At 44.9% G+C, this 20,192-nt stretch overlaps 1 protein-coding gene across 2 annotated transcripts in view; it reads left to right on the top strand.

Annotated features, from left to right (window-relative positions):
- Positions 1 to 20,192, top strand: part of EVA1C (eva-1 homolog C) — an 81,878-nt gene that overhangs the window by 8,382 nt on the left and 53,304 nt on the right. The window lies entirely within an intron of this gene.

Below are 20,192 nucleotides of genomic sequence, written 5' to 3'. Positions count from 1 at the left end.
TCCTCTAAATAGATACACGCCCCAAAATGAATTCCCCAGACCAGATCCCCAAATAAATAGTCCCCCAAAATGATTAAAGACCCTCAAATGGATGAAATCTCAATAAAAAAATTGCAATAAAAAAGTTGCCCTCCACCTCAACCATGTTATCAGATTTCTGTGTTGAAAAAAGCGGAATAGGCGCTTCATAAGTATGGCGCTCATTCTAACCGCCATATTTTTCAATGTAGTTGCACCAGACCTAAATCTCTGGCTTCCCTTCTATAACAAAGCTGGCTGCCAGCAGCCACCACTAGGGGGAGCTCAGTGCATTGGAATGTATACAGTTACCATTTAGAATGGCAGTTGAAATAATCTCTGGCATTGAGCTTCCCCAGAGTGGCGGCTGCAGGAAAATGCAGTGTTTTCTTGTCCGGAAAAGCACCAGCCCCTCCTTCCCCTCTGGGCCCAGTAGCAGTTACGTGGTCTGCCTCTATTGAAGGTACGCCACTGTTTCCTCTACTGTTTTCTAGGACCTTTTTTATGGCATTCACCATGTGGTGTAAGTAATCTTACAGTTAGGGCTCATTCAGATGGCCGTATAAACAGGTCCGCACCTGCTCCGCAATTTTTCGGAACCCGGTGCGGACCCATTCATTTCAATGGGGGTGCAAAAGATGGGGATAGCACACCATGAGCCTTACGCATCCGTTGTTCCGTGGCACCGCAAAAAAGATAGAGCGTGTCCGATTCTTGTATAGACATTTTCTATCATAGTGCTGGCCATGTGCGGTCCGCAAATTGCAGAACACACTCGGGCCGGTATCCGTGTTTTGCGCATCTGAAAATTGCGAACCGCAAAACACTACAGTCGTGTGAATGAGCCCTTACTTTGATACCAAATTCGTATAGTTTTTTTGCACAATTAAAGGGCATTTCCAAGAATTAAATATTGATGACCTATCCTCAGGGAATAGGTGGGAGTCTGACTCTCAGCACCCTCATCGATCAACTATTTGAAGGGGCTGTAGCCTGCAGTCTTCTCATTGTATACCAGGTACAGCGCCATACGTTATATAGTGGCTGAACTTGGTATTGCAGCTCAATCCTATTCACTTTAATGGAACTGAGCTGCACAAAGGCCGTGTGACTAATGGACATGACATCACAGGCCGAGCAAAAGGCCGCCGTGCTCTTCCAACTGCCGCAGCCCCTGGTCGGTGGAGGAGCTGAACCCTCACCAATCAGATTTTGATGACTTATCGTGCAAAGTGGAGAGCTAGACATACTGCACATCGGTTGTCGTTATACACAGCGCGGATCAGTGGTCAGCCACCTCCAGTACTCCAGCTGTTGTGCAACTACAACTCCCAGCATGCAGCTCCATTGATTTCTAGGGAAGTTCTGAGAACAGCTGAGCAAGTGTGCATGCTGAGAGTTGTGTTTGACAACCTTCTGGAAAGGTTGCTGACCCGGCAGCAGTAATAGTATAGCGGCAGGTTCCGTCCCTGGCTCCAGAACATTCCTCTTCTCCGGAGAACTCGGGATTGTACATTTGCAGGGGGGGGGGGGGGGGGGATTATTGCGGGGAATTCTTTCTTGGGTCATTGGGTTTTCCGCTCTGTGTAATCTGTACGATCGGATCTCTCCTTTAGCTATCTCCCTGCCTGTGCTCTTATCCCTCCTTGCACGTTCTGGGGCTTTCTCTAATCGCCTCCACGCCTGCTGAGAGGGAATGCATAAAACAACATTACGTTTGCCCCCCATGGCCTTCCCTATCCTGCGCGCCTACAAGTTCTCACACTCGCGGCCAGCGCTCAGGAAGAAAACTTACAATGAGTCCGAGTTTTTCCTTTCCAGCTTTTCACTTTTCTCAGACTGAATGGGAATTTAACGCGGCAGCTAAATATAAAATGTCTCTTGTGACGCGACCTGCTGGACACGTAGGAGGGGGGGACATAGCAGTAACTTATGGGCTTCGGTGCGAAGCCAGAATTTGCCCCCATCACCACCTTCGGGGACATTCACACATTCATATGTATTTTTTTCAATACTGATAACCTCTGTGTTGCATCCTTTTTTTGGGGGGGAGGGGGGGGCATTGACTTTAATGGGTCCATGGTCCACATTTGCAGCCAAGAATAGGACATGTTCTATCCATTGCAGAACAGACATACGGAAGTGGAAAGCACACAGAAGACAATCGACTGACGCGAATGCAGAATATTTAAAGAGAGGTTTCCGGAGACTGTAAGATTCACCCTCCGCGCCCAATTCTATTCAGTGTCATAACTTTCTACACGTCCTACATCACATGTGTTTGCACGGAGAGATCGCGTATTCTTGTAATATCCCTGGAGGCGATGAAAGGGTTAATTCTTGTATCTGTGGCTGTCCGGGATGGTTATGGGTCTGTATTTATTATGTCTGGAGGTCTTGGGTCTTTTACCGGTTAGCCACTGATTATTCTTTAGTAATATAGCCCTATAGTTTATTATTATACTGTACATCTTAGGGTGGTGAAGGGGTTAATGGTGGTGGTCTCCAGCTGGAAAGCGTGACCTAAATTCTGAACGGGTTCTGATTCTGACTTCTTATAAGGGTTAGAATTCAGGTTTTTCTCAGGTAGCGCTCCAAATTCCTGTTTTCTCTTTCTATAGTCATCCAGTGGGCTATGCTTCGCTCGCCTTGGGACCGCCATTTTGCTTTCCCCATGTGGAATCCCTCCTGCTCCCTCAAACATTTCAAAAATACATTTTTTTTTCAGGGCAATCCTGGGAACCGGGTCGGGGCTTATGGGTATTTGGGGGGGGGTCCCATGTCCCATGTCCCTTGTCACTTTGGGAGCGTTTCCATAACGCTCCCCCCCAAAACTATAAAAAATTGCAATTAAAACTAATTACAAGAAAGAATATTTATCAGTATCTGGTTTTAAAGGGGTTATCCGGTAATTTATATTGATGACCTGTCCTATTGATAGGTCATCAATATCAGATCGGTGGGGGTCCAACACCCGAGACCCACGCTGATCAGCTGTTTGAAGAGACCAACATACCATGAGCACCGCAGCCTCTTCCTAGGCCGTGTGACGTCCCTGTGGCCTGGTTGCTGCAATACCAAGTACACCTGCTATACAATGTACGGCGCTGTGCTTGGGGAGGTTCCAGGAGCCTGCGCTGCTCACAAGAGCTCCGGGGACCGCAGCTGATCGGCGGGGGTGCCAGGACTCAGACCCCTGACAATCTGATAATGATGACCTACACCAGGCATCCTCAAACTGCGGCCCTCCACCTGTTGCAAAACTACAACTCCCAGCATGCCCGAACAGCCTACAGCAGGGCATTGTGGGAGTTGTAGTTTTACAACACCTGGAGGGCCGCAGTTTGAGAATGCCTGACCTACACTATATCCTGAGGATAGGTCATCATTATATATTACTAGATAACCCCTTTAATTAGCAAAAATGGATGCTCCGTATTATATTCCATTTAAGTGCAAAATTGTTTCCATTTTGTGAAGGACCTTTTCACACTGCGTCTTGATCCTTTGCCGTAAACTTAATATTCCACGCAATATACCTCTGCTCCACAAGACCATGGAGCTAAACAAATGGAAACCCCGCCAAACGTTGGCCAATACCTTTTTGACATCCATTGGTGTCATGGAGTCCGTCTCATGGACGCACATTTCCGGTGCATATTGTAAATGGGCGACTTTCTTAGAAAAATCCCATTAAGTGTTAATTATACACTCTGGGAGCGGTGTAATTAACTAGGGATATATCATTACTCTGCTTGTTGTAACATTTCAGCCAGGCGCCATAAAAGCCGTTTAACCAAGTGCAAACTACCCCGGGAAACCATGTAACTACACGTATGTGCGGGGCGTGAATGGCGCAGCATGGCAATGTGTCCTCAGCGCCAGCACTGTAACCCAAGGCTGCAGCCGTATCTAAGAAATCCCCAGTGAGTCCGGTCAGAACCTACCAACAATATGTACAAAAGGACAAAGGGGGGACATTTATTAGAATCTGCGATTTTGACGCCGGTCTTAATCCCTCTGTGCCGCCGGTGGATGCGCCAAAGTTATGTAGAGACACAGGCCTCTACATAACTGTAGCGTTTGCCGCCGCAGGCCGTGCAACATGCTCTAATGTACGCCAGATCCCTTGTTGGCATAGTTTAAGACTATTTTCCGCACTATAAACTTTTTCTGCCACTTCTCAAAAGTGGCGTGAGTGGGTTAAATACACCAAAAAATTGCGTATAACCTATAATAAATAACCGCCAAAGTGTTCCCTATCAGGAGAAAGTAAGGCTTCTTTCACACGGGCGAGATTTCCGCGCAGGTGCAATGCGTGAGGTGAACGCATTGCACCCGCACTGAATCCGGACCTATTCATTTCTATGGGGCTGTGCACATGAGCCGTGATTTTCACGCATCACTTGTGCGTTGCGGGAAAATCGCAGCATGCTCTATATTGTGCATTTTTCCCACAACGCAGGACCCATAGAAGTGAATGGGGCTGCGTGAAAATCGCAAGCAAGTGCAGATGCGGTGTGATTTTCGCGCATGATTGCTAGGAGACGATCGGGATGGGGACCCGATCATTATTATTTTCCCTTATAACATGGTTATAAGGGAAAATAATAGCATTCTTAACACAGAATGCTAAGTAAAATAGGGCTGGAGGGGTTAAAAAAATGAATAATATTTTAACTCGCCTCATCCACTCGTTTGCGCAGCCCGGCTTCTCTTCTGTCTTCTTTTTTGATGACAGGAGGAAAAGTACCTGTGGTGATGTCATTGCGCTCAACACATGGTCCGTCACATGATCCATCACCATGGTGATGGACCATGTGATAAGCACAGTGACGTCACCACAGGTCTTTTTCCTCCTGTCATCAAAGAAGAAGACAGAAGAGAAGCCGGGCTGCGCGAGCAAGTGGATGAGGTGAGTTAAACAATTTTTTTTTTTTTTTTTTTAACCCCTCCATCACTTTTTTACTAAGCATTCTGTATTAAGAATGCTATAATTTTCCCTTATAACCATGTTATAAGGGAAAATAATAAAATCTACACAACACCGAACCCAAACCCGAACTTCTGTGAAGAACTCCGGGTTCAGGTTTGGGTACCAAACATGCCGATTTTTCTCACGCGCGTGCAAAACGCATCAAAACGCTTTGCACTCAAGGGGAAAAATCATGCGTTTTCCCGCAACGCACCTGCATCTTTTCCCGCACGTCACCCGCAACGCCTGAGAAGAGTCTTTTGTTTCACCGAGAGATAAGTGGTGACAGAGGTGTCTGAGAGCCCCTGATCTCCACCCACTTGGCATGAGTTTATATAGGACTCGTAGCGGATCGGCTACAAATGTAAACCCTTTAGGCTCCATTCACTTCCGCGTGATGGTTTCTGTTATGAATGGATGCCACAATTCAGTGCCATCACAACTGGTACCTGAAGGACCCCAATAATGTAAAAACTTAAAATCAGACATCATATAGAACATGACAATCTCTTTCTAACAAAGCTAGAACCAGCCCTGGACCTCACATAGATCCAGAGATCTCCCCATTCATTGCTCCAATTGTTCTGCAAGATTTATTTCAAGCTGGCAGTTTAGGGGGCACGTCCTTACTCAGGGGACACGTCCCGTCTGCTGCAGCTGGTGGCAGTTGAAGGATAGAACTGAGCACGTGCTTCCATCTCAGCGAGCAGGACAGAGAAATTAGAAAAAGAGCAAACAGCAGGTGGCGCTCTACAGATAGATTTCAGTGATCCACTGATGAAGGGAAAGCTATTCCCGAAACGCGTCTGAACCATCCCAAACATCGAGGAAGGTAAGAGGAACTTTGCCTATAAATACAGCGATTACCAATGAATGCCTAAGAACTGTTAACTGTCAACTATCACTGGCAATACGATAATAACATCTCGAAATAATCGAAGAAAGACTTAACAACTTGAATATCGAGTCATATTCCAGGTATTGACCTGCATCCATATATGGACTCACCTGTATGCGATTACTACCCACACTATCAGGATACTCAGTACCACACAGTCAGCTGACTACAGTGTGAATTTACCAATAATCTGGAAGTATCCATTAATTGTGTGGACTCTATTCGATTAAGTGTTGCTGTGTACATTGCATTTTCTATTTTTTACTTTGATTTTACAGGATTTTACAGTGTTTTATATAATTTTATTAAGTTACACACGTGTGAACTATTCAATTGCTTGATTTAATTAAATTTTATTGTCAAGTCCAAATGAAGTGTGCTCACCCATTACTTTAGTATCTATTGTATATATCCATTCAGAGGGTGGGTGTCCCTCTCATTTGGGTTAGCAGCACCTGTTCCAATAATCCTTTTGGAGTGAGCCACCATCTTGAAATATATGGATCAAGTTTGAATACGAGAACATATTAGAATCTAAACAAGCAGATTTTTTTATCCTTTTTTTTTGTCTTATTCCGTTGTATTTTTATTCAGGTTTTTTTATGTATTGAGTATTAAATGATATAATGTACAACTTAGGCTACTTTGACACTGGCGTTTTGGTTTCCGTTTGTTAGATCTGTTTAGGGATCTCACAAGCGGTCCAAAACGGATCAGTTTTGCCCTTAATGCATTCTATATGGATAAGGATCCGCTCAGAATGCATCAGTTTGGCTCAGTTTGGCTCCGTTCCGTCTCCATTTTATTTATGTGCTTTAGATTGTGCTGCAAATAATGAGTTAAAAGACTAATAAACACCCGCGAAATATGATTCTAATCCTTGCTCAGTCAATATGAACACATTAGTCACAGTATCTGCCTGCTCCAACAACAAAGAACCCTCAGATGATGTGCTGGCCACAAGTACCGAGTGCAGATGAAATAACACCTTGAATGGGGAGCAGTGCAGGTGCGTCCCATTATATTGTCCATCTACTGTGCAGAGTCAAACAGCGGGGTCGCTGCAGTCAGGAGATGCAATTTTCTTGCCAGGACTGCTTCAGTATAGTCCTTTTATCTGAGATTGTATCAGGACTTGCTTATAGCTTCTATTTAGATGTACAGTATGCAGTGCCCTGGAGCAGGGATACTTTGAAGTCTGGACATTTGTGGACATTTGCCCCTGTTTCCTCTATGCAAAGTAATGAACTCCTTTATTTCACTTTAAAGGGTTAACTTATACTGTTTAATACTGTGTATTTTATATGTATGTTGTGATATATATCCTGGTCATTTGGACTGTGTTTGCATGGCACTGTGGAAAGGGTTCACAAATACTGAGAGACTTTTGGGACTTTCTAGCTAAGCCTGAGAAGCTGGTAATTTTCCACAGCTATCATAAGGTGTGAAGAAGAGCATGTTTTGTAAGGGAAAAGTCAGACTTGTTTGCCACCAAAACCAGACAGTCTGACCCTTTAAATGTCTGGTTTAGCTCTTTTGTTATGTCTGAAAATGTGTTTTTGTCTGAAAAACTGCTGTGTCATTGCCATTGAGTATCATTGCAGCTTTAATGCAAGTCTACGAGAGATGGGATTTGTAACATTGTATTTGTTTGTGCTGAGTTTCTCCACTCCACCCCTCCCACTAGAAGGTTCTAGTTTAGCCAGAAACTGTATATAAGGAGAGGAGTCGGAACCCCTGGTGTTCTGCAGTTAGGGATCAGTGCATAGAAGAGGAAACTCTGGCAAACTATTGAGTGACCAGAAGACGCTGAGAACAGGATACTCTGCCACAGACCCTGGATCACCAGCCTTGGACCAGGGTACCAGCCTTCTGAGAGAGAGAGGGACAGCTAGCTCAGGCCTTTCCTGGGCATCAAACCTTTCTTCTGCCCGGGAGGAGACTGGAGAATCCAGCCCAATGCCTCTCCTGTATTGTTTTGCACCTGAATTTCTCAGGTAAAGAAGCCCACTGGTTTACTGCAGACCCTGACTGTCTGGATTTATTCCCCATTGGGGTGAACCATGCCTTACCATCTCTTCCGGAGAGCAGCAGCACGTGTCTGGGGGGCCCAGCCTAGCATTGAGGCCACCCCAAACCCGGTCACTGCAAGTATATAGTCAAACAAGGACTACAAGTAGCAGCACATTGCCATGCACAAAGACACATGCAAACACTGAAAACTTGAATAAATGTAAATTGTATTACTACTATACACACTATATGAAAGTAGAAGCTCTTTGTGCATATTGTTTTATCAAAATTGTGTTGGGCCCATCTACCAGCGACAAAGTGTCTTCCAACAGATGGCACCTACACTAACAGTCTTGCCTCTCCTAGGCTTTTGGTCTACCAAATTTAGGGTAATATAGAATCCTTGTCGCTGGTAGATGAGACCAACACAATTTTGATCAAAAATGTGTGCAAAGAGGTAATTTACATATAGCAAGTACAGCAGTGACGCAATTTACATTTAAGCATGTTTCTAGTGCGTGCTTCTACTTGTAGTCCTTGTTTGCTTTTAAATTGCAGCTATGGTAATGTGCACCATTGTTTGGAGGTGCTGGTCTAACTTTGTTTTTTTGCGATGTACAATATATCAGAAAATGACTTATTACTAATCGGGTTTTAGTTTTCAGTGATCACTGGGACAGACACAATAGGTTGACGCTTCTTGTTTCCTGCAGGTCACTTTTCAGCTTTGCTGTGTAGTCCAGGACAGATCAGCACAGTCATTTCACTATCATTAGAAGGCAGATTTAATGACAGCTGCATTGTACTGCTGGGGGCTTACATAAGGCTGGATAAATGCACAACACACACATCTCTGTCTTGGAGTCTGCATTTTATCACTTTCTTGAGACAGGATCAGTTTATTGACACATTTCTGTCCACTAACTGACATTTATCGCGGCTGCCATAAAGCATAAATGCCCAGTAAATTTGTGCTTCCCATATGGCCTCCGCTATGGAATGTTTAAAAAAGTCAAAATGAAATAATCATAACATTAAATACAGTAAGCTGTCTCGCTACCTTTCCCCTCTGCTCTGAGTGACAGCTGTAGCATCCAACCAGGAGACCACTAAAGCTTTCACTCAAAGATTACCATTGAAGCTACTCCTCCTGGGTATTTGAGATAGCAAAACCTGGCAGAATAAAACCTACATATTCACACTACTCCTGATGAGAAAATCCACGCAAAGGTATGTTTGTACTAGTATCTCCTGCCCCTACTTAGTGATGTCAGCAAATGTAGCATAGTCAAAAGTGATGAGACTCCCTTTAAAGGCTAAAGACACATATGGCAGCATTTTTAGTGAAACATATCTATCATGTGATAAAATTGTTTTTATGATTTTCTCTCTTTAAATAATAAAATAAAAATCTAAGCCATTTGTCTTCTGCAGCCTGCATTTCTTCATGTCGATAGCAGGCTGCTCAGTCCCGTTCAGAATTAAACCCGTCAGACGGCTCACCCTGTAACCATTATCTCTATTCTACTGAACGGCCTTTAAAGTGGACATCTTGTTGATTTAACTTTATTTTGCTTGGTTCTAAAGATGCCAGGAAGCTCACCTGATGGATTTTACTCTGGATGGGACTGAGAAGCCTGCATTGGATATGAAAACATGCCGGATGCAGAAAACAAACGGCTGTAAATTTTTAATTAAAAGCAAAAATTACAAAAAAATTACAAGAAAATAAAAAAGCCACCGCCCTCCCACCATGAGTATAAGGTGACCTCAGCAAGTCCAGTAATGTGATCCTTCAAAGCATGGAGTACCTGACGACAATTTGTTGCACCTAATTGACTGTGGTAATGGCTTTCTATAAGGAAATGTTAGGAGGATCGGAGTACGTTAGATGGATGCATACCAGAGGAAACATGGGAGGTTCAGAGCCAAGAGATAATCGAGCCCAGGCCCCGTATCTGCACAATAAATACTTCTCACTTACGTCTTCACTCAGCGTTAAGAGGGGGAGGATTAGGGCTGTGGAGGAATTTAGAAATTCTTCTTACAATTCATAAATCACCACATGGAGAACACGGCGGACAAAAAAAATAAAATTGGGCATGGGGGCTACTATCCTCACTCCTGTGGGTGACAAAAGCCTCACCCCAGTTCCCGCTACCTTGTGTATGAGGAGGGGGGGATGACTGAGCAGGTTTACACCATATATCGGAAGGTGGGGCTAGCCTGACATAAAAAAGGGAACCTGTCACATTGAAGATGCAGGCCGCAGGTTATAGCGCAGGAGGAGCTGAGCAGACTGGAAAAGATTCAGTGTGACTTGTATTTTATTCATTCAGGTCCCTGCTCTTTCTAGGCTTAGGAGTCCAGTGGGCGGTCCTATCAGTGACTGATAGTTATCTCTGTACACACAGTCCTTCAGGGAGAGCAGTCAGTGACTGGATAGGACCGCCCACTGGACTCCTAAGCATAGAATGAGCGGAGATGTCACAAAACTATATATAACAATCTGCTCAGCTCCTCCTGCTCTATACTGTGCCACCTGCAGATCAGACTCCGTATTCAGTTCCTTTAATCCTCGACATGTACAGTGCTGTGTATAAACTGGAATTTGGGGGATACTGTATTGTATTATAACACAGGTTGCCATGTCCCGGTAGGGTCCGGATGCGGTAACGTCTCTCGTTGTGTCGTGTGGCTCTTCTTGATGCACGTTTTATGATGTTTTTACTTAATCCAGAACTAAGAAAGAACTGATCCCTACACATACAGCATGCAACATGTACAAGGAGCACGTGCCAAGCCCTCCACCCTGCCCTGAAGAGCCAGCAAACACTGCGATCACGTCATGGCTGATACTAATTATACCTATTATATACACTCACCGTCAATCACTCACTGCCGCCGAGGAATTTATACCTGGAGAGACTGAGGATAGCTGGATTTGTATGGCTGTTTCTGATATGTGATTTAAAACGGCAATCTATCTTCTATTTATCATATATCTATTTCATATCTATCGTATATCTATCTATCCATCTGTCTATCCATCTATCCGTCCGTCTGTCTATCTATCCCATATCTAATATCTATCAATCTATCATTTATCTATTTTATATCTATCTATCCATCTGTCCATCCGTCTATCTATCTGTCTGTCTCATATCTATCTAATATTTATTTATCTGTCTATCTATTGATCTATCATATATCTATTTCATATCTATCTATCCATCTGTCTATCCATCTAGCCGTCTATCTGTCTCTGTCTATCCGTTCGTCTATCTATCTATCTATCTATCTATCTATCTAATATCTATCATTTATCTATCTAATATCTATCATTTATCTATTTAATATCCATCTGTCTATCTATCTATCTATCTATCAGTCTATCTATCTATCTATCTATCTATCTATCTATCAGTCTATCTATCTATCTGTCTATCTATCTATCAGTCTATCTATCTATCTAATATTTATCTATCTCTCTGTCTATTGATCTATCATATATCTATTTCATGTCTATCTATCCATCTGTCTGTCTATCCATCTAGCCGTCTGTCTGTCTCTATCTCTCTATCTAGCTCTCTGTCTATCTCTCTATCTATCTCTCTGTCTATTGATCTATCATATATCTATCTCTATCTCTCATGTACAAACTCTCCGGTCAGTGATAAGGGGAATTGTAAGACCCAGTTGCTAATTTATGAAAAATTTCCAGGAAGAGTAACGGAGTAAAGGGATAAGGAAGATGCTCCAGAATTGTTCTCTGGGGAATATAATTATTTTGTAGAAGAGACATTTCTAGAGAGATGACGGATCAAATAGGAAATGTAGAGAAAACCTTATCTGAGACTATAGTAGGCGGCTGTGCAGGGAGCAGCTGCAGGACACAACGTCTTCTTTATATAGGAGGACCTCTCCGTATATGTTGAGTAGAAGCGGCGAAGACGTCTTCCCCGAGTGATGAGTGTATCTTGGATCTGGGGGAGAACATTTTCGTAACACCCGGACTTCTTCATAGCGATGTAGCACATTTGTTCTGCGCCCGGGATTGACATGATGTAAAGTAGATTATAGCAGGGCAGAGAATGTGGCAGGAATGCCAGATTCCATCATTAGTAGACATTTGGAACTGAAACAGAGAAATTCCTGGTTCGGGGCTTTTCATTGTGCCGATGACATTTCTCTATCTGATAAACGCTCTTGGCACGATCTTCATTGCATTTGATGTAAGCCCTAAATGGTGCTTCTAATGTGGAGCTCTGAGTAACGCGCCTACCTGCTAGGGTTACACCGTCTTTTGTCTGTGCTGGAAGTGCATTACTCTAAAGGGAAGAGGCGTATATTACCTGCAAAATTATATGATGTCCAAACATTCTACAATAGCAGTTTATGCAGAAGTTTAGGCGCCCGTTGTCAAGTTACATTGCTAGCACAAATCCAGTAACTAGCGCATCAAAATTTGTTGGAACTTATCCCCTTAAAGGGGTTGTCCACGCCTTTACGATATCTGATCGGCAGGGTTCCAACCCCCTGCACCACTGCCGATCCGCTGTTTCTGAGTTGTGCCAGAACGACACAGCGCCATCCATTATGCAGTGGACGGAGCTGGTACTGCAGCGCTGCTCCCATTGAAGTGAATGAAGTTACCAGCCCCGTTCTCTACATAATGGACGTGCAGTAGCTGTGTAGTTCCAGCACCAGGGCACCACGGAAATAGCTGGTCAGTGGAGGTGCAAGGGTATTACACCCCCTCCACTCAGATATGGATAGGCCATCCATACTTAAGGAGTGGACAACCCCTTTAAGGAGAAACCCAAATATTTTCATTCCATCTTCCAAGAGCCATAACATTTTTCATTTCCATTGACATAGCAATGTGAGAGTTTTTTTTGTTGTTTTTTACCAGTGTTCCATTAAATATATTGAAAAACGACAAAAAATATTTGTAGGATGCAATAAAAACAGATATATATTTGGAGGGAGGGGGCTGTTTGTAGGATGTAATGGAATTTTTTGTTTGTTTGTTTTAGTAGTTTTCACTGTGCAGTAAAAAATGTCATCAGTCTTTGGCCTCATGCACACGGCCGTGGCCGTATTGCGGTTCTCAAACAGCGGGTCCGCAATATGCAGGCACCGGCCGTGTGCTCCCCACATCACGGATGCGGACCCATTCACTTAAATGGGTCCACAATCCGGAGCTGCGGTGCGGAACGGAGTCACGGAACCCCATGGAAGCACTACAGAGTGCTTCCGTGGTGTTTCTGTCCGTGCCTCCGAACAGCAAAAAAATAGAACATGTTCTATTTTTTTTGCGGGGCGGACAGATCACGGACCCATTCAAGTTGAAAGGGTCTCGATCCGTCCCGGCCGCCGCAAGGACGTTGCCCATGCATTAGAGACCGCAAATTGCGGTCCCCAATGCACATTACAGCCACACAACGGCCGTGTGCATGAGGCCTTTTTCTGTTGGCCATTATGATGATGGTGGTACCAAATTTATAAAATATTTGTTATATTTAAAAAAATTTAATGTGTTGTCATAGCCTGACACCGATTAAGTTTTTTTTATTTTTCTGTGGATGGAGCTGTGTGAGGACTTGTCGTTTTGTGAGCTGCAGGCTTTATGTCTGTTTATTCTATGATAAACAGGGAAAGGGTTTTACAAGTTTTTAATATTTGTAGTTTCAAATATTTTTTAAGGAAAGTCTCTCAGGTGACTTGATCACATGATCGCCTGTACAATACACTGCAGTGCTCCTGTATTGCAGTGTATTGTGATTTTAAATTGTACCCTAAGGAATATTCATAAGGCCATGACAACTGCTCGGCATCCCATGAGTGTATGATGGGTGGGGTGAGGCAGAGTATTCTGGAGACAGAGGGAGCCCCATTCTAAGGACTCATGCACATGACCGTATTTTCAGACTGCATCTGATATTCTCTTTACTTCTTTATAATGGCACCCCTGGTGTTTAATCTATATAGTAATAGATACATCCACCTGCTCTGGTGGCCGCACATGCTCAGTTCCATCCTTAAAATTACACTAGCTGTATCTACTCTCAGAAGCTGTGACAGTTACAGGGAGAGAGCTGCAGCGGAAAGGACACATCCCTGAGCTGTGATCGGGAGAGAACTGAATCTGAAAATACATGCCCCCTGAGAAAGACACACTCCCTAAAACACTGTGATAGGGAATGAGCTGCAGCAGAAATGACACATCCCCTGAGAAAGGGCATGCCCCTTCTTTATAATGGCACCCCCTGATGTTTAATCTGTATAGTAATATGAATGTCCACCTGCTCAGGTGGTCACACATGCTCAGTTCCATCCTGCCAGTGCTATCAGCCAGATCTACTGTTAGAAGTGGTGACAGTTACAGGGTGAGAGATGCAGAGGAAAGGACACGCCCCTGAGCTGTGATAGTGAGAGAACTGCAGCCACCTCAGAAAGGCACACTCCCTGAGCTACAGTAATAGGGAAATAGATACAGCAGAAAGGACACACCTCCTAAGAAAGGTCATGCTCCAGAGAAAAGTCACCCTCTGATGTTTAATCTGTATTGCAATTTCCATGTCCACAGGCTCAGGTGGCCGCACATGCTCAGTTCCATCCTTCCACTGCCACAGCCAGATCTACTGTTCGAAGTTGTGACAGTTACAGGGAAAGAGCTGCAGCACATAGGGGACACACCCACAGCTGTGATAGGGAGAGAACTGTAGTAAAAAGGAGACACCCCCTGATCTATGATGGGAGGAGAGCTGCAGCACATAGGACACACATCCTGAGCTGTCATATGTAGAGAGCTACAGCAAAAAGCCCCCCCCCCCCCCCGAGCTGTGATATGTAGAGAGCTGCAGCACATAGGACACACCCCAAAGCTGCCAGCCAAGGACAATCTAGTCAGGGCTGGGACAAGGTCCACCACCAACAGAGGCTGAGCTGCCCAAGTGTGCCCCCCCCCCCCCCATCTACCCCACCAGACATTTAGATGTTATTTATGCCTGCAGCTCTAATGCTCTGATGATCACTGATCAGTAGATGACTCAAGTCAGGCCCCCCCCCCCCGCCATTTAGATATGTATGTTTGTTATTAATCATCATCCACACCAACCTCGGTTACAGCCTCACACATGACAATAACCAACGCAATGCTCTTCTTGGACATCTTTATCTAGGCCTATCGGGAGAACAATAGCACTGACATACTGTTATCCCAATTCTACATCTACTATTATCACGATAATTCCTCTCGCAGCAGCAGTAAACTGAACATGGATTACCTCCTATCTAGGAGGTCTTATGCTTTGTGCCGACTGCTACAGAAGGACAGTATTTAGCATTTCATTTTTAATGGTATAATACTGCTGAAATAAGAAAGGAAAAACAACCCAAAAATTTTAAGGAAAAAAAAAGTTTTCTATGAATACTAAGTTAAAATAATACCCTTTTTGATGGAACTGTCACTGGACAACCCTTTGAGAGGGTTAGGTATTTGTTCCATAAGTCCCAGTCTTTACAGTATCGCTTTACTTGTTTACTTGTGTTCAGCGTTTCTCGCGGTTTCTACATTTAGAAGAAAGCACTATTCATTTATTTTTTTAAAGGGCAAATGTTTCCCATTTAGCTATTTCAGGAGACGGCATCGCTGCTATGTACAAAGAATGGTTGTTGGTAAATATAATGTCTCCTGCATTGTTTACTGGCCGGACCACAAATCAAGACTCTCTCAGTAATGATGATAAGTTGCACTTTAGGTTTCCGCTCAGTAGAAAGTAAGAAGACCGATATCATCCAGACAGGGAGCTGTCTGGGACCTCGTTCCAGGGAGTTGTCTACCACGGCCGGATGTCACTACTTATCACTGACTCTCAGCTGCAGACCCTTTGCTTCCAGGACTATTTATATCTGCCGGGCCCGGTGTCCATATGTGAAAGTACTAAAATAGTCCAGCTGCTCCTGAGCGCAGGGAACAATGCTATCTGTGACGCCGGCAGTCCAGTCTCTATTACAGGAGGTGGTTTATCAACTATCATCCATGGAATCCACAGAGCTACCAAGAAAATCCAACGGAGCGCGGCAACCTTCAGCAATGTCTCGTGTCACCGGCTATATGTAGCACAAGACCAGGGGTGCACCTAGCCATTCTGCTGCCTGAGGCGAAAATTGAAAAAGCACCACTTCCCACACCCATACCAAATTCTCAACCTAACCCCTAACAATACAGGCTAATACAGCACCACATACCTCTTACATCCAGTGACGTCTCCTTTGATGTAGATGTTCTCTTTCCTCATCTTCTCCTTTCAGACCTTCAGACCAGACCACCAGTTTTCAGCCATTTCTCGTCTCTGCAGTTTGACAAAAAATATATCTTAGTTTACTACTTTTCCATCATCCTCCCATCTTCTGAACAAATCATCCTACCACCCCAAATACTGTGCCGCTGTGCTCCCCAATACTATACTGTAGAAACAGATAAACCCCCTGATAATAGTAGTACCATGCAGATAGTGCCCTTTAATAATTATTGGGACGCAGTGTCCTAAAATAACTGCGCCCAGCAAATACTGCCCCTGACACTAAGGCCTCTTTCACACGGGCGTTGCGGGAAAATGTGCGGGTGCATTGCGGAAACATACGCGATTTTTCCGCACGAGTGCAAAACATTGTAATGCGTTTTGCACTCGCGGGAGAAAAATCACGCATGTTTGGTACCCAAACTTCTTCACAGAAGTTCGGGCTTGGGATCGGTGTTCTGTAGATTGTATTATTTTCCCTTATAACATGGTTATAAGGGAAAATAATAGCATTCTGAATACAGTATGCATAGTAAAATAGCGCTGGAGGGGTTAAAAAAATAATAAAAAATAATTTAACTCACCTTAGTCCACTTGATTGCGCAGCCCGGATTCTCTTCTGTCTCCTTCTTTGCTGTGTGCAGGAACAGGACCTGTGGTGACGTCACTCTGGTCATCACATGGTCTATCACCATGGTAAAAGATCATGTGACGGACCATGTGATGACCGGAGTGACGTCACCACAGGTCCTTTTCCTGTGCACAGCAAAGAAGGAGACAGAAGAGAATCCGGGCTGCGCGATCAAGTGGACTAAGGTGAGTTAAATTTTTTTTTTATTTTTTTTAACCCCTCCAGTGCTATTTTACTATGCATTCTGTATTCAGAATGCTATTATTTTCCCTTATAACCATGCTATAAGGGAAAATAATAATGATCGGGTCTCTATCCCGATCGTCTCCTAGCAACCATGCATGAAAATCGCACCGCATCTGCACTTGCTTGCGATTTTCACGCAACCCCATTCATTTCTATAGGGCCTGCGTTACGTGAAAAACGCACAAAATAGAGCATGCTGCGATTTTCACGCAACGCACAAGTGATGCATGAAAATCACTGCTCATGTGAACAGCCCCATAGAAATGAATTTGTCGGGATTCAGTGCGGGTGCAATGCGTTCAACTCACGCATTGCATCCGCGCGGAATACTCGCCCGTGTGAAAGGGGCCTAATAGTGTAAACCTAACGTCCCCCAAAACTAATTTGGTAAGCTGATACTGTGCTATGGTGCCCCCACAGTAATAGTGCTCCCAAAACAGGTGCCCACTGTGACCCAGAAGTAATAATGCTCCCATAGTGCCCATACTAGTAATCATGTTCCCCATAGACCCCCCCAGTAGTAATAAAGCCCACATAATGCCCCCCAGTAGTAACAATTCTCCTCATAATGTGACAGTACAAAAAATGCCCCCTTATGTGTGCCAGTGTAAAAAAACACCCCCTTTTAATGCCCCGAGTTGAGCTAATGTCCCCATAGTGCCCCCATAATGTGCCAGTATAAAATACCCCTATTTAGTGCCCAGAGTAAATGCCCCTATAGTGCTCGATTCCCCCCTTCCTCCTAGTGCCCCCCATAATGTAGCAGTATAAAATGCCCCTATATAGTGCCCCTGTAGATGCCCTCAGTGTCCCCCATAATTTGCAAGTATAAAATACCCATTCTTAGTGCCCCCGGAGATGACCTCATAGTACTCCTCTCCCCCCTTCCTCATAGTACTCACCATAATGTGTCCCAGTATAAAATGCCCCTATACAGAGCCCCCCTTATAAAATACTCCTTCTTTGTTGCCTCAGTAGATGCCCCCCAATAATGTGCTAGTAAGAAGTGCCCCCATTTGTGCCAGTAACAAATCCCCCCCCAATCATGTGCCAGTAAGAAGTGCCCCCATAGCGCTCCTCTCCTGTATTGTAACATATAAAAAAAATAAACTCACATACTTACCTCCATTAGGCTGGCAGCGATGCGATGCAGGCCTCTTCCGGCCTGTCCCGCGCTGTACAGCTCAGGCAGCGCGATGACGTCATTGCGCCGCCTGCATCAGCCTCTGATAGGCTTCAGGCACTAGGCCTACAGCCTATCAGAGGAATGGAGAAGGGAGACGCCTCTCCCCTGCCCTGCCGCACCATTCCTCTGTATCGCTGTCCTGAGGACTGCGATACAGATGACTATGGAGATGAGCGCTTCCACAATGGAGGCGCTCATCTGCCTGTGCCCTGCTACTGCCCCCCACTTGTCACCAGGACCGCGCCACCTGAGGTGATCGCCTCGCCTAATAAACAGGAGGCTTCCCGTAAAACCCATCTACTTTCCCTCAAGTACTTTGCAGCTTTTACCAAGGATTTAATGGGAAGACTGGGCCTTTTACATTTTGGGGGCATCTATGAGCAGAGGCGTATCTTAACGGAAACCTGTCACATTGAACATGGTGTCTGGTCTGCAGGAGAAGGCGAGCAGATTTAAATAAAGTTTTGTTGGAAAAGATCAGACATGCGCCTATCCTTTCTGCTGCCTCGAAAATTGAAACAGCGAAGCCCCCCCCCCCCCCCCCCCCCTACTGATAAAGGCATACTGTGAAACACATGGATATAGAGAGATGAGCACTTCCACAATGGCTCTGCCTCTGCCCCCTCTTGTCTCTAAGTCTCGTTGCCTGGCCTCATTGGAGGCGCACCCCTGGAAAAGATTCAGTATCATTTGTAATTCAGTCATTTAAATCTCTGCTCTTTCTATGCTTAGGAGTCCAGAGGGAGGTCCTAATCAGTGACTGACAATTCTTTCTGCAGGCACACGGAAAGAACGGCTGTCAGTCACTGATAGGACCGCCCACTGGACCCCTAAGCATAGAAAGACCAGGGATCCAAATGAGTGATACTGAATATTTTCCAACAAACCTATATATCATTTTGCTCGGCTACTCCTGCAATAGAACGTGTTTAGATTTTCATGGTGACATTTCATATGCCATTTATGAACCTAGTATCTCCCTCCAGGGTCAGACAGGCCCACCAGAGGATCCTCCGGTGGGACCAAGCTCTGACAATAATGGACTCCTAATAAAACAGAGCCCTTAAAGTCCTATATACAGAAAAGGTGGGCCCTCAGAATAATTTCCTCTTGTGGGCCCAAGGGACTTTAGTCCGACGCTGTCTCCCTTCCTGTCCTTCATGATGCTAGGGCCAGGATCTTGCATAGTCATCTGGCTACGTTCTGTCAATGAAGAAGGAGAGAGAGGGGCAGGGGAAGGAGGAGGAACTAGGGTGCACAGAGTGGCTTAGACCCTCCCCTGGTGCACTTAATTGCTCATTTGCATACAGATTAAAAGTTTTTCATTAGAATGAAGCAACAGATCACTAAGTGAAAGGTATCATTGCTTTCAGCTGAGCTAGTCCTACAAGGCATTCACAAGGTTTATCAATACATTTCCTGGTGACAGATTCCCTTTAGGCCCCATGCAGACGGCCGTTGTTCACAGCCGTGTGCGGGCCGTGGAACCGCGGCCTGGATCCCTCCTGGGAGCAGGAGCGCACGGCGTCACTGGTTGCTATGACGCCGTGCGCTCCCTGCTGCCGGCACAGTACAGTAATACACTGGTACGATCTATACCAGTGTATTACTGTACTGTGCCGGCAGCAGGGGGCGCACGGCGTCATAGCAACCAGTGACGCCGTGCGCTCCTGCTCTCAGGAGGGATCCAGGCCGCGGTTCCACGGCCCGCACACGGCTGTGAACAACGGCCGTGTGCATGGGGCCTTAGGGTCCATTCAAACGCCTGTAAGTGTTTTGCGGGCCTCAAATTGTGGATCCATAAAACACGGATACCGGCCGTGTGCGTTACGCATTTTGCGGACCGCACATGGCCGGCCCTCTGATAGAAATGTGTATTGATTGCGCATAGGATATGCTCTATCTTTTTTACGGGG

Source organism: Bufo gargarizans, chromosome 3 (assembly GCF_014858855.1).
Source record: "Bufo gargarizans isolate SCDJY-AF-19 chromosome 3, ASM1485885v1, whole genome shotgun sequence".
Taxonomy (NCBI): Eukaryota; Metazoa; Chordata; class Amphibia; order Anura; family Bufonidae; genus Bufo; species Bufo gargarizans.
This window is presented reverse-complemented; position numbering and strand designations above follow the sequence as displayed.